Source organism: Pseudophryne corroboree, chromosome 3 (assembly GCF_028390025.1).
Source record: "Pseudophryne corroboree isolate aPseCor3 chromosome 3, aPseCor3.hap2, whole genome shotgun sequence".
Taxonomy (NCBI): domain Eukaryota; kingdom Metazoa; phylum Chordata; class Amphibia; order Anura; family Myobatrachidae; genus Pseudophryne; species Pseudophryne corroboree.
In genome coordinates, this window is record NC_086446.1 from 524,175,093 (window position 1) to 524,188,389 (window position 13,297).

The following is a 13,297-nucleotide window of genomic DNA, read 5'->3' on the forward strand; positions in this document are numbered from 1 at the left end:
CACTGACTCATGAATAGACCCCTAAGAACCCATGGTGCCCCAATCACACGGCCATCTTTTCATATGGGCTCAATGGGCACTTGCCCATGGGCTGTCACGCTCGGCGTAAGTTGGGGTTCCGACAACCGAGTTTTGGCTGAAGGGACAGCTACCTGTGAGGAGAGTAAACGAGGTGGCTGAATGTAATTCCTCCTCATGGGGTGGAAGCCAAACTAAGTGTTAACGTTGGCTGGAGAGCGTAAAGAAAAGGAGGACTTCGTAGGAAGATAACTGTAGTTTTAATGAATAATCAGGCTGTACACGAATATTGGAGAAATTGAAGAAACTATAAGAATTAGAGTCTATGGTTAAATGACTTGCAGAGTAAAGCTGAAGAACTCTGGTAAAGAAGAACTGAAGACCGTGTTTTATGATTAAAAGACGTGGCTGTAGTACTTGGACTTTGAAGAAATGAAGACGTGGTTTGTAATTGAAAGACGAGGCTGAAGAACTTGGACTTTGAAGAAATGAAGACTGTGGTTTGTGATTGAAAGATGAGGCTGAAGAACTTGGACTTTGAAGAAATGAAGACGTCTGCGAGAACCGCCGTTAGCACCTGGAGCTCCTCTACGACCTGGGACCCCGTGAGCACTTCCACAAGTGGCAACGGACTTAGACAGCAGGACTGCAGCAGCATTTAGGTAACCGATGGATGAGAGCAACCAGGACCAGGGAACCAGAAGTAACCTAGGAGCACAGAGCTGGAGAACCTTTCACAAGGAGGTAACTTGAAGCACTGGCACTCTCCCTCTGAGCCAGCCCCCTTTTGTAAGGGGAGAACACGCAGGATTGGCTGGACACAGATTGGGAACTTCATTGGTAATTCTCTGGTCTCCAACGTGGCTGCCCCCAGCACAGGAGACATACTTAGCTGTTAGCACACAGCTTTAGCCAGCTTCTGTCTCCGACAAACTATACTGTGTCACCACTAGAGGACCTTACCGCAGCGATCCCCGCCACAGCGCCCGGCTCTCCAGACCCTCGGCCCCCGGCCCTTGGCATCCGCACATTCGTCCAGAAGGACCAGCCGCCAGCAGCTCCCTGCCGAAGCAGCCGCGCCAACCAGCAGGACGGTAACCCGCGGGAGCACCCGCCGAAGGTAAGGCTCCGGAGCATGACATGGGCCTCATGAGTATAAGGGATACCAGATTTTTGAAAATTGGTCTTGGGGAACCGGAGATATCTGACTTCAAAGCAGTGATCCCCATCCGAGCCTGTTAATTGCTCTTCCAAGCCAGATAGCTCAGGTTCTGTATGATGTAGAGTTTTTTCTGAGGGTATACTCCAAAAGCAGAGACTCTTCCTTTTCAGTGGACACTGGCAGCTTGTCCCTACTATACCCAGAACCAGAGATATCAGGCTTCCAGCAGCCACTCCCTGCTCCAGCTCCACACGCCTGGTTTGCAGTTTTATATTTTAGTTGGTGGATGAATAATAAACATTTGGATTTATTCATCTATATCAAGACTGCCGCCGTCTCTTTCCTATCTCTCTTACAGTATGTTAACTATTCATACATCACAGTGAAAACATAACAGCTATATTTGAACTGCTTTTTCCAATGGACAAGGTAGGCAGTATATAGGTGGATGACGGGGTGAAAAAAGTATACAGGATCTTGGTACTCTCGTTCTGGTGGCAACTATTTGGGAGAAATCCCAAATTGCATTAATAGTCTCCACAAATAATGACAAAACTAATAATAACACGGCACCATCATATAACATTAATAACACCCACCAGCACAACATTTGGAAAAGAGCCACCACATAACATTAATACCCGTTTAACAGCCCCGACATGGTATTGATACACACCCAGTACCAGTCCTCAAATGGCATTAATACACAAACCTTACATCAGCTTCCACATGGTATTAAAATACCAGCCACATAACATTACTCTTCTTCGCATCGGCCCCTACAAAACATTAATACTCCCCACCCCCAAAACACTTAGGTGGCAATTCAGAGCAATGTGCTTTTCGAATGGAGTAGTAACGATGGCAAATCGTGCTCAATTTAATCCTCACCCCCAAACTGGTGCACAGTAAAAGAAGCAATATTTTGCTACTCCAAGTATTGGCGATATGTGCAGCCATACATTACAACATAATGTCACTTAAATTAAATTGCCCCCTATATCTGTAAAGACTCTGCTCTGGTTTCAGCGCCAGCTCACGTGAAGAGCAGAGAAGAAGTAATAATAAGAAAATAGAATAGGTGGGAATGCCCCATGATTCAGCGTTTCTGGCTGACGATAAGACAGTTTACAGTTGATCATCTGGTGAACTTTCTATCACTGACCCCAGAGTGGGCAGTCCTCGGATACTTGCCATACATTCCAAAAATTTCAGTTGGATGCAAAAAATTCTTGCTATTTGTCTCCTCGGTAGCCAGAAAATGCATATTACAACAATGGATTTCTCCCACGCCCCCATCACTTAATATGTTTAAAGAAAAACTATTTCAAATGTTTAAACTTGAATGGACTGAAACTACACTTCACAAAGACTCCCAAATTGAGAACTTCTTTTCAGTGTGGGAAAGTTATGTAGGCACCCTACCCAGAGGTGTAGCTAGGCGCCATGGTGCCCGGAGCAAGGGTATGTTTCGGCGACCCTCCCCTGTACTGAATTGGGGGACTGCCCAACATGTGGTGGCATGTTATATTTGAAAAGAAAAATATAAAAAAATCCTAAATTGGTCACAGGGCCAGTTCTAGACCTCATAGAGCTCTGGGTGAAAGTTTCCCCTAGGCAAGTCCCCCCCCCCCTAAAATATAAAACAGATATAGTGCATCCCCAGACACGCAACAAATACATAGATAATGCAGATAAAGGTGCTGCAGCAGCAGCTGGGACATAGTGAGGTGCTGCAGCATCAATGTAGAGAGATACTGTAGTAGCCGGGTCAGATAGGGGTGCTGCAACAGCTGGGGCAGAGAGAGGTCTGCAGCAGCCAAGGCAGAAAGAGGTGCAGCAGCAGCCAGGGCAGAGAGAGGTGCTGCAGCAGCCAGGGCAGAGAGAGGTGCTGCAGCGTCCGGGGCAGAGAGAGGTGCCACAGCATCCGGGGAAGAGAGAGGTGCTACAGCATCCGGGGCAGAAAGAGGTGCTGCAGCAGTGAAGGCTGCAGGACAAAAGTAACCCGGCTGCACAGCTACAAGCAGACAGTGAGACATATAAAGAGGGCGGGCAGAGCTCCGGCATGTGCTGGATGTCAGTGTCTCCTGCTGTCACCACTGGCCTGACCTGTTCCCCACCTAGTCTCTGAGTCTGAGTCAGTGTGCGCCCCATTTCCGCCCTCTAACTTTTTGGGCGCCCGGAGCTCGTGCTCCACTGGAGACACCCTCGCTACACCCCTGACCCTACTCATTGAAACTAGACAGCAAATACATAAATGTTTTCGTATGACCCTTTGCTATGAAACTAGATTATATATACCAGATCCACCAGTCACCTTAAGTTGAAGCACGAGGAATGACTCAGACATGCATGGCTTTACCCCCCCCCCTTTTTTTTTTTCTTCTCTCCCTTCCTTCTTTATTCCCTTTTACCTTCCTCTCCCTCACTCTCTCTTCGCTCTTCCTAATTTTTATTTCAATAAGACTCTAATCTACTTTTATACAATTGCATACTAATTAACTGCAACAAAAATGACCAAGAAACTGTACATGTAAAACATGATTTGTCATCTTATTGATATTCAATGTTAACAAAATCTGTTTACAACATAAAAATCGATATATGTATCTGTGTTGTTATATCAGAAGGAAGAAAATGTTAGAAAATGTATGCAATGATTCACTGTACTGCTTATTGCTGTTACTCTTTAAACAATTTGCAATAAAAAAAACACATTTGAAAAAAAAGAAAGAAAACAGAATAGGAGTTGATAAGAAAAGGGAATCGAATGGAAGGAACGGATCATGGATCTGAGGTGCAGTGCATTTCTGACTAGTTCTGGTCTCGAGGAAGGGCCAGCCAACAGAAAGATGAATAATAATATGACTGGTCCCTCTATAAGAAAGACCTGACACCGATAATCCCCATAATATGGATCACCAACAAAGTGATGCTGTCTGCTGGCTTAATTCAACTATTGGCGTGATCTAGCCACACACAAGTCCATTGCTGGCTTAAGTCAACTATTGGCGTGATCTAGTTACACACAAGTCCATTTTGCTGACAGATCTTGCAATTTTTTAGCAACTACGCAGTAGAAATCAGTATAGTTTGGGTGTAATGTGGGTTATAATGTGGGTAACTGGGCTGCATTAGGGTGTTTGCATGTAGGATAAGTAATGTGTGTGTGCAAACATCCTCTTGCATCCCAGTTATACACATTCTGCTGCAGGTCAGATAGGACTGGAATATGTCGGTCTTTGCATCACTTATAGCTGTGTGCGCCCAGCTCAGTCTCCTGGGCAGTTGCCAAAAATTGCGGGATCTGTCAGCAAAATGGTCTCTGGACCAGCCCCCTACAAAACAAATCGGGAACAGCGCTTGCATATTTATCTGCTTTCAGCGGCTGCCAAAGCCAAAATTACTATTTCTATTCATATTTGTTCTGTACCCTTTCTTTGCTCATTCATACTGTGTGTTATCATCCTCTCTCTAGCAACTATTGTACCATGACTTATTGATGAACTTAACATTATTCAGTCAGATGACTAACGTTATATATTTAGCATACACATTACTCTATATACAGTAAACAGACCTAATCACATTCCACACTTAAACTGCTTAAGAATATAAAGGATAATGAATTATGATGGAAAAGTCATGAAGAGACTTTGTACGCCTCATTTTGGAATAATCGGTTCAGACTACTGCATTTTGCATGTATCTCTGGCAGATGCTATCAGAAAAATAGATTCAAGCTGAGTAAGCTATGTCCTGAAACACAATGCAAAAATCAATCACTCCTCCTCAATCTCAAGGACAAATCTAGCAAAAGCCTTTCCAGTGTTTTCCCAGGCAAAAGTAAATGGTATTGCCTGCTTCCAATTCATTTCTCCATATTATACCTCTTTTACACTGAAATAGCGGGTCGCAGCCGGGAGCCTGACACGGGTGCTACACGTCTGCGAGCCGCGTCAGCCCCCTTTCCCACTTCCGACTCCTACCCGATTTATTGCCGGGTTGGTGACATAGCTGGTGACACTGCAGGGGAGGCGCTTGGAGATGATATCCAAGCGCTGCCCGTACATTCTCTGTAAGCGGGAAGCCGGGTCGATGAGATCCGGCTCCCGTTTACACTGCAGACTTAGCCAGGTTGAACCCATATTCAACCCTGCAAACTACCCAAATTGGAATACCGGGTCACTCAACCCGGATTATTCCAACTATACCCTTTTACACCAAGCAGCAACACAGGTTATGCACAGTCATGTGCAATAACCCGTGTCATATGCTGGTGGTGCAAAAGGGGTTTAAGTGATACTTTTACTTACACACACACATATATATATATATATATATATATATATATGTACATGCATACATTCAGCTGTGTCTGGAAGGCGCCAGAAAGTGTGGTATCAATTGTGAATGAAGTCCGTAAAAATACCAGACTCCAAACGTCTTTTTCTGACGACCAAATCCTGATAAAACATAAAAAAGGTGATGGACAGTCACGTCTTGTACCATCAGAGTAAAAGTATATAAAAGTGTGTGCTCATGCCTCACTGCTTGCAGCTCCTCTGCTTCTCCTAATAGGACTTGAGCATTTTCAGCAGCAAGGCCATGTGGCCCTTAATCTGTCCATGGGTATCTGTGACAGAGTTTCTGTTAACTCAACCTGAGGGGGGCATCTGTATAAGTGGCCAGTGAGGTGACATGGAGGCATGATCGCATCATTGCAGCCTTGCCCCCTGCTATACAATGCCCAGATTACGGCATCATCTTCCCACCTACTTTCGCACAGTAAGAGGGATGAGGGCAAGGGGGACTGTGTTCCAGTGCCAGGGAACTTGTCTGCTTTTCCAGGTGGTTAGGAGTGCCACATGATTTTTGAGGGCCTCCCAGCCATTCAGGGAGAGTAGGAAAGTATGTAACAGGCTACAGCATACCACCCAACTGTCTCACTTTCGAGGACTGTCTCACTATCCCCTGTGGGGAAAGGGGGAACACTCTCACTGTTGGAATAGATTAAATCTGTCCAGCAAAAAAACAAGCATGCCTATTTATGGCATGCTGGCTCCAAGTGTTCATTTCAAATGGTTATTTTAATAATCAGTACTGGCTGAAAACAAAGCTTTTGTATTGTCGCTTGTTACAGAGATAAGAATATTTTTTTGGACCAATGCCCCAAAAAAAGCTTCCCAGGGATACTATCTGGCAGTGATAAGAGTACTGTTAGCGCTTCAGCACACATCCCCTCTGTCCATTATATGTACTTGTGCTTCCAATTGCAGGTAGTAAACAAAAATAAATCAATTAGATAAAAAAATATATATTTTCATTTATTTATCTGAGGAAAAATGCTTTATTTTAGTAATAGATCATGTTTTCAATAGAGATGAGTGGGTTCAGTTCCCTGAGAACCGAATCCCCCCGGACTTCACTACCCGAGCCCGGATCCGAGTCCAGCTCGGGTTTTCCCACCTGACTCGGAAACCAGAACGAGTCAAAACATCATCATCCCGCTGTCAGATTCTCGTGGGGTTTGGATTCCATATAAGGAGCAGCGCGTCGCCGCCATTTTCACTCCGGCATTGGAGAGTGCAGAGAGAGGATGTGTCTCCGTCCTCGGTGTCCTGCATCAGTTCAGTGTCCGTGTCTTGTGCTGCATCAGTCCAGTCACAGTGGTGGTGTCCTGTGCTGCTATATGTCCAGTGCTGCTGTATAAGTCCAGTGCAGTGGTGCTGTGTTGTCCTGCATCAGTACAGTGGTAGTGTCTTGTGCTGCATCAGTCCAGTCACAGTGGTGGGTCTTCTGCTGCCATATGTCCAGTGCTGCTGTATAAGTCCAGTCCATTGCAGTGGTTCTGTGTTGTCCTGCATCAGTCTAGTGGTGGTGTCTTGTGCTGCATCAGTCCAGTCACAGTGGTTGTGTCCTCTGCTGCTATATGTCCAGTGCTGCTGTATAAGTCCAGTCCAGTGGTGCTGTGTTGTGCTGCATCAGTCCAGTGGTGGTGTCTTGTGCTGCATCAGTCCAGTCACAGCGGTGGTGTCCTCTGCTGCCATATGTCCAGTGCTGCTGTATAAGTCCAGTCCAGTGGTGCTGTGTTGTGCTGCATCAGTCCAGTGGTGGTGTCTTGTGCTGCATCAGTCCAGTCACAGTGGTGGTGTCCTCTGCTGCCATATGTCCAGTGCTGCTGTATAAGTCCAGTCCAGTGGTGCTGTGTTGTGCTGCATCAGTCCAGTGGTGGTGTCTTGTGCTGCATCAGTCCAGTCACAGTGGTGGTGTCCTCTGCTGCCAGTGTTGCTGTATAAGTCCAGTCCATTGCAGTGGTGCTGTGTTATCCTGCATCAGTCCGGTGGTGGTGTCCCTGTGCTGCTTTATATGTCCAGTGGTACTGCCGTATATGTCCAGTGATACTGCTGTATATGTCCAGTGATACTGCCGTATATGTCCAGTGGTACTACCGTATAAATCCAGTGATACTGCCGTATAATTCCAGTGATACTGGCGTATAATTCCAGTGGTACTGGCGTATAAATCCAGTCCAGTGATACTGCCGTATATGTCCAGTGTATACTGCCGTATAAATCCAGTAATACTGCTGTATAATTCCAGTGGTACTGGCGTATAATTCCAGCGGTACTGGCGTATAAATCCAGTCCAGTGATACTGCCATATATGTCCAGTGGTACTGCCGTATAAGTCCAGTCCAGTGGTGCTGTCTTGTGCTGCATCAGTCCAGTGGTGGTGTCTTGTGCTACCATAAGTCCAGTGGTGGTGGCCTGTGCTGTATATTATTTACTCCAAATAAAAGGGTTAAATACATTACTTATATTATTATCCAAATAATTTTTACAGGGTTTGCCCTGTCGCTGAAATGATTGGTTTGTTAAAGTGTGCATGTCCTGTTTATACAACATAAGGGTGGGTGGGAGGGCCCAAGGGCAATTCCATCTTGCACCTCTTTTCCTTCTTTGCATCATGTGCTGTTTGGGGACTAGTTTTTTAAAGTGCCATCCTGTCTGACACTGCCGTACAACTCCAGGGGTACTGCCATATAAGTCCAGGGGTACTGCCGTATAAGTAGTGCCACTTATACACATTACACCAGGTAGAGCCCCTTATAAACATTACGTCATGTAGAGCCCATTTCATACATTACTCCAGGTAGAGCCCCTTTTACACATTATGCTAGGTAGAGCCCCCTTTTACACATTACACCAGGCAGAGTCCCCTTTTACAATGCCAGGTAGAGCCCCTTTTACACATTACATCAAGTAGAGCCCCCTTTTACAAATTATGCCAGGTAGAGCCCCCTATACACATTTCACCAGGTAGAGCTTCCTTTTATACATTATGCCAGGTAGATCCACCTATACACATTACACCAGGTAGAGCTCCCTTTTACACATTATGTCAGGTACAGCCCCCTATACACATTATGCGAAGTAGAGCCTACTATACACATTACGCCAGGTAGAGCCTACTTTTACACAATATGCTACGTAAAGACCCCTATACACATTACACCAGGTAGAGCCCCCTATACACACTGAGCCAGGTGGAGCCCCCTATACACATTATGCCAGGTAGAACCCCCTATACACATTACACCAGATAGAGCCCACTTTTACACATTATGCCGGGTAGAGCCCCATTTTACACATTATGCCAGATAAAGCCACTGTCGCACATTATTCCAGGCAGAGCCTCCTTTTACACATTACGCCAGGTAGAGTCCCCTTTTACAATGCCAGGTAGAGCCCCTTTTACACATTACACAAGGTAGAGCCCCCTTTTACACATTGCGCCAGGTAGAGCTCTTTTTATGCGTGTATGTTTTATATGTACGTTCGGCTTTGGAGCAGCAGCTTCCACCATCCGGCCCTGTTATATATGCAGTGTTCTTTTAATGCTGTGGAGTGTGGACACAGAAGAGGATGTTGGGACCCGGGAAGGGCAGAGTGTAAGGAGGTATGGAACACTGCAGGGCTGCCCGGCTGCCTCTGTGAGAAGTAGCCGGTCTAGTGTGGTGATGGCGCAGCTGTGCGGTTGCTGACAATATATCTCAATATAGTGTAATACATTCAAAATAAGTGAACAGTGGTAAATACTTGTACCAAAACTAATCAGACGTGTCATTTTTAAATACAGAAAGCAGGATCACAAATTATATGTGATCTAAGTTGTGGTGATTACCTGCAGAAATAATCACCAATAATGTTTTCAAGTGACTTTATATATATATAAGTTTGTAGTCTTTCAGCTTAGATGTGACAAAATGGCTGACAGGCAATGTCCTGTGTTTAACCTCCATGCATCTAGGTTGTGAGAGAGAGTAGATTCTGTCTTATCTACAGACCATAAAGTTAGGAATGAAAGCAATGCTCTATGTGCAATGACCAGATCAGAGGTTATAAATACTGATAAGAGGGAGATGTCAGGGAAATCACAATTTCTCCTGTGAGCTGACCTCAGAGTGATGTATTGTCCAAAATATAAATTATCTGTGGTTTGGGACCCTGACATGATGTTGTAAAAGGGGATTGCATTTCTACATCAAAAGCAGACATTGCCAAGCTCTGGACATTGAGGTCTGATAAGCCCAATTTGTTTGTTATGTCAACAGGGGGGCTCTGTAAACAGACCAGGGAAGTGTGATCAATGTCCTGACTCAAATGTTCAGGAATCCTATTTCCTTGCTAACGTCATAAACCTCTAGAACTTCAATCCACAACTTCATGCTTAGGAAGCTGTGACACCCAGATCCCAGACCCCACTCTCATTGAAAAAGATTGATACAGTATGCCTTTGGGCTACCCCCCCCCCCCCGCCCCGCCTGTTGCCAGCAAGTATGTAAAAATGGTGTACGTTTAGTGTCCAGCAGGGAAGTAGTTAAAAATCCCAAGGGTGGGGGCTGATGAAGCTGAGTACTATATTTGTCTCCCTCATGGGGACAGAGAGTGCATCTCTTGGGGACTTAACAATATGTTGGAGATGACCTGAGTTGTTCCGTAAACCTCCCCCACAACAGAACTACCTAAGGTCGTTTGAGTGAGTCATGTTTTCTGTATTTTTTATTTATTTTCATTTGTTGAGATTGCTGTATTCTGTGTGTGTTTTTAAAATATTCTTAATAATCTTTGTAACCTTTTTGTAACTAAAGATCTGAAGTATTCTTGAAATTAAATATCTAATTTTAGTTCTGATTCTGTGATTCTTGAACCAAGGCCTCGTGGCCCACGTCTACCTACAGTACTTTTCTAAGTATTGCAGTGTGTGTGTGACAGGTAGAAGCAAAAGCTACCTTGCATTTTGTTGCTAAAGTCCTCTTGCTGGTGGCAGCTAAGGTGTTTGATTATCCCGTGTGTCAAAAGTGACCCCCACGTCGCATGTGGCAATTCTCAAATTGGTGTATTTGTGGAATTGGCCGGCAGCGTTGTGACAAGACGCAATACAGAATAGCAGTTCTCTGAAGCATATAAGATCTAGAATCTTCTCCCTTCCATCAAATGCCAGGCTAGTTTATAAATGTCATCCAGTGACAGGATCACCTTAGGGGACAAAATGGAAACAGATATGGTTCCCATTTTTAATTGTAAGATCAAGATGAATTCTTAGATCAGTTGCACATACCTTTAATCAGAAGTGCCAAACTCAGTTCCTCAGAATCTTTTAAGATTTTACAGCTTACTCTAGAGAAACCAGTAGTCATCCAGGGGCCACAGCAAATCTCAGTGACTGCATTGAGTTAGGTGACTGCCACAGGGACCAGATGAAGAAGCTTGCACACTGTGTAGCTACACTAGTTCTTTCTTGTTCAAAGCACTAAAACCATTTTTAAAGCTACATTTAAGGATTACAATTTCAGGTTTCAATGATGATAAAAGTAGGTTTGACATTGAATGTTGACATACATCAGGGATTAAGAGTAGACTTCCTTAGAGTGTCAGCTTTGGAACCAAAACAGTTGTGGCAGAACTGGGTATTTAAAAGTGAATTCGAGACACAATTTTTCAGCATTTAAAATAATTTTTAGACAGACTTGGTCGTTTTGATGCACCCTTTACACCCACACATCATGCAGGCTCTGTTGAGTGTTATGTCAGTCTTCTACGCCTGCCACTTGTGCTTCGCTAACTGCTGTTCTATACCTGTATTCCTAAGGCTTGGCACTATAGACTTGGCTTTGATCCTCAATGCCCTTGAGTATCCATTCTGGCTGAGATGTTTTCATCTTGACAATGTGCTAGAGTACTGTAAGCCGAGCCGCCAGCCGCCGTGGCCTGCAGCCTACACTTATCAGGTTACCTTACAGAACATCTGCCAGACCCTGGGGTCTCCTCCTGGCTTCAAACTGTGGAATTATAAACTCTTTTATTTGTCTGTACTTGTACTTGCTGGGAGATCCTTACTCTCATATAAAGTAGGGACTCTACATTTATTATAGAAGTTAATTGTGTGTGCAGTGATTTGCTAGGCTGTTGTAATTTACCAAATGCTGCTTGCTTTATTATGACTAGCACAGAGCACCGAGTATACTTTACCGTATGCCTATACTTCTGTGCAGCATGTGAGCAAATACTCGCTATATACACATACTCCCTGCATGCTCTCTGTCACATTCCCAGTCCATTAACAGACCTGTCCACAGCCCCATCAGCATCTTATGTCACTCCCAATGATATCAAGCTTCCTGCAGTAATATACTTTGGCTTCGAGCAGGGGTGTAACAGTTAATTTATGGTGCCCCATAGCAAAATTGGTGGGTTAGGGAAAAGAAATCCCAATCGGGGATTTACTAAGCATAAGTTGGTCCCTGTGCAGAAGAGTAGACTGGTAGACCCCCGAGTGGATGCATTACTTTGCCCCACCCAGCCAGGTCACATAGCAACCACAAGGTGTGTCTGTAGTGATAGAGCTATAGTCCTGCAACGTGCCCCAGGCTATAGTAATGGGAATAGTTTATGGCATCTCAATAATATTAACAGGAGGGTCTATGAAAAGTTAAATTTATAATGTGGAAGGATATACACTAACATGCACCTCTCCCAAATGGAGAGCTCTGCAAGCCAATCAACTGGCACCTTTGCCCATATGCAGAGTTGTATGCATCTTGAGGTAAGCCTGCTAGGTATCTATATGTTTGGTTTGTTACTCATCATTATTGCACATGTGCATACACCACTACTTATACAAATTATATAATTTTCTGTATGATTATGTTCATCGCTGCATCAACTGCTGTTCCATCAACATGCCCTCACTTAACATTGCCTAGGGCAGAAAGCCCCATTACAGAGCAGTTATGCCTCCTCGGTAGTAAGTGGAGATGAAATTGAAATTCATGCTACTTTTCATCACCCATACCTGTACACATTCAGCTTAAGAGCATGCATGGTGTAAAAACACACAAGTAGGGTTATCACCCATCCCGTATTCCTCCAGACAGTACAGGTAATCCCGGATGGGCCATGCCTGGAAATGATGGACCTTCATGCTGCTCCTCCTCCGCCTGCCCCATAGCCTGACTCCTCCGACCTTTTGGCTTGTCATGTGACTGCAGACAGGGTTAGCACAGCTGAGCTGGTCCTGTAGTGGCACTGCAGAGATTGTTTGGGATACAAACAAACTTTAGATTCAGCTTTATTACACACTGACTGCTGTAAGACCAGCACACATGCCAGAAAGTATATGCAAGTTCCATAAACAGATAGTATTAATGACATATTAGTGATTGACTATAAATGGCTTTTATCAAAGCTTTGAGAAAGATAAAGTGGAAAGAGATAAAGTACCAACCAACCAACTTCTGTCATATTCCAGGCTGTGCTAGAAAAATGACAAAGGAGGAGGGAGGGGGTGGGTGTGGGGGTGGGGGTGGGGGTGTGTGGGGGGGGGGGGGGTGCTTTGGACTGCACACCTTATTTCTCAACATATTAAGAGGTGCTACCATGCTAAGGCTTCTAGTACTATGCTGTAGAAAGAAAAATGCAGATGCACACTCTAAGCACTAAGGGGGTAATTCTGAGTTGATCGCAGCAGCAAGTTTGTTAGCAATTGGACAAAACCATGGTGGCATTTCCGAGTTGTTCGCTCAGTAATTTTCTTTGCATCGCAGCGATTTTT

At 44.6% G+C, this 13,297-nt stretch overlaps 1 long non-coding RNA gene across 2 annotated transcripts in view; it reads right to left on the reverse strand.

Moving 5' to 3' along the window:
- LOC135057973 (uncharacterized) overlaps positions 1–13,297 on the reverse strand; it is a 95,384-nt gene that overhangs the window by 62,178 nt on the left and 19,909 nt on the right. For both annotated transcript variants that reach the window (XR_010244500.1, XR_010244499.1), the window contains exon 2: positions 12,539–12,771. This is a non-coding gene — a long non-coding RNA (uncharacterized LOC135057973). The remainder of the gene's footprint in view (positions 1–12,538; positions 12,772–13,297) is intronic.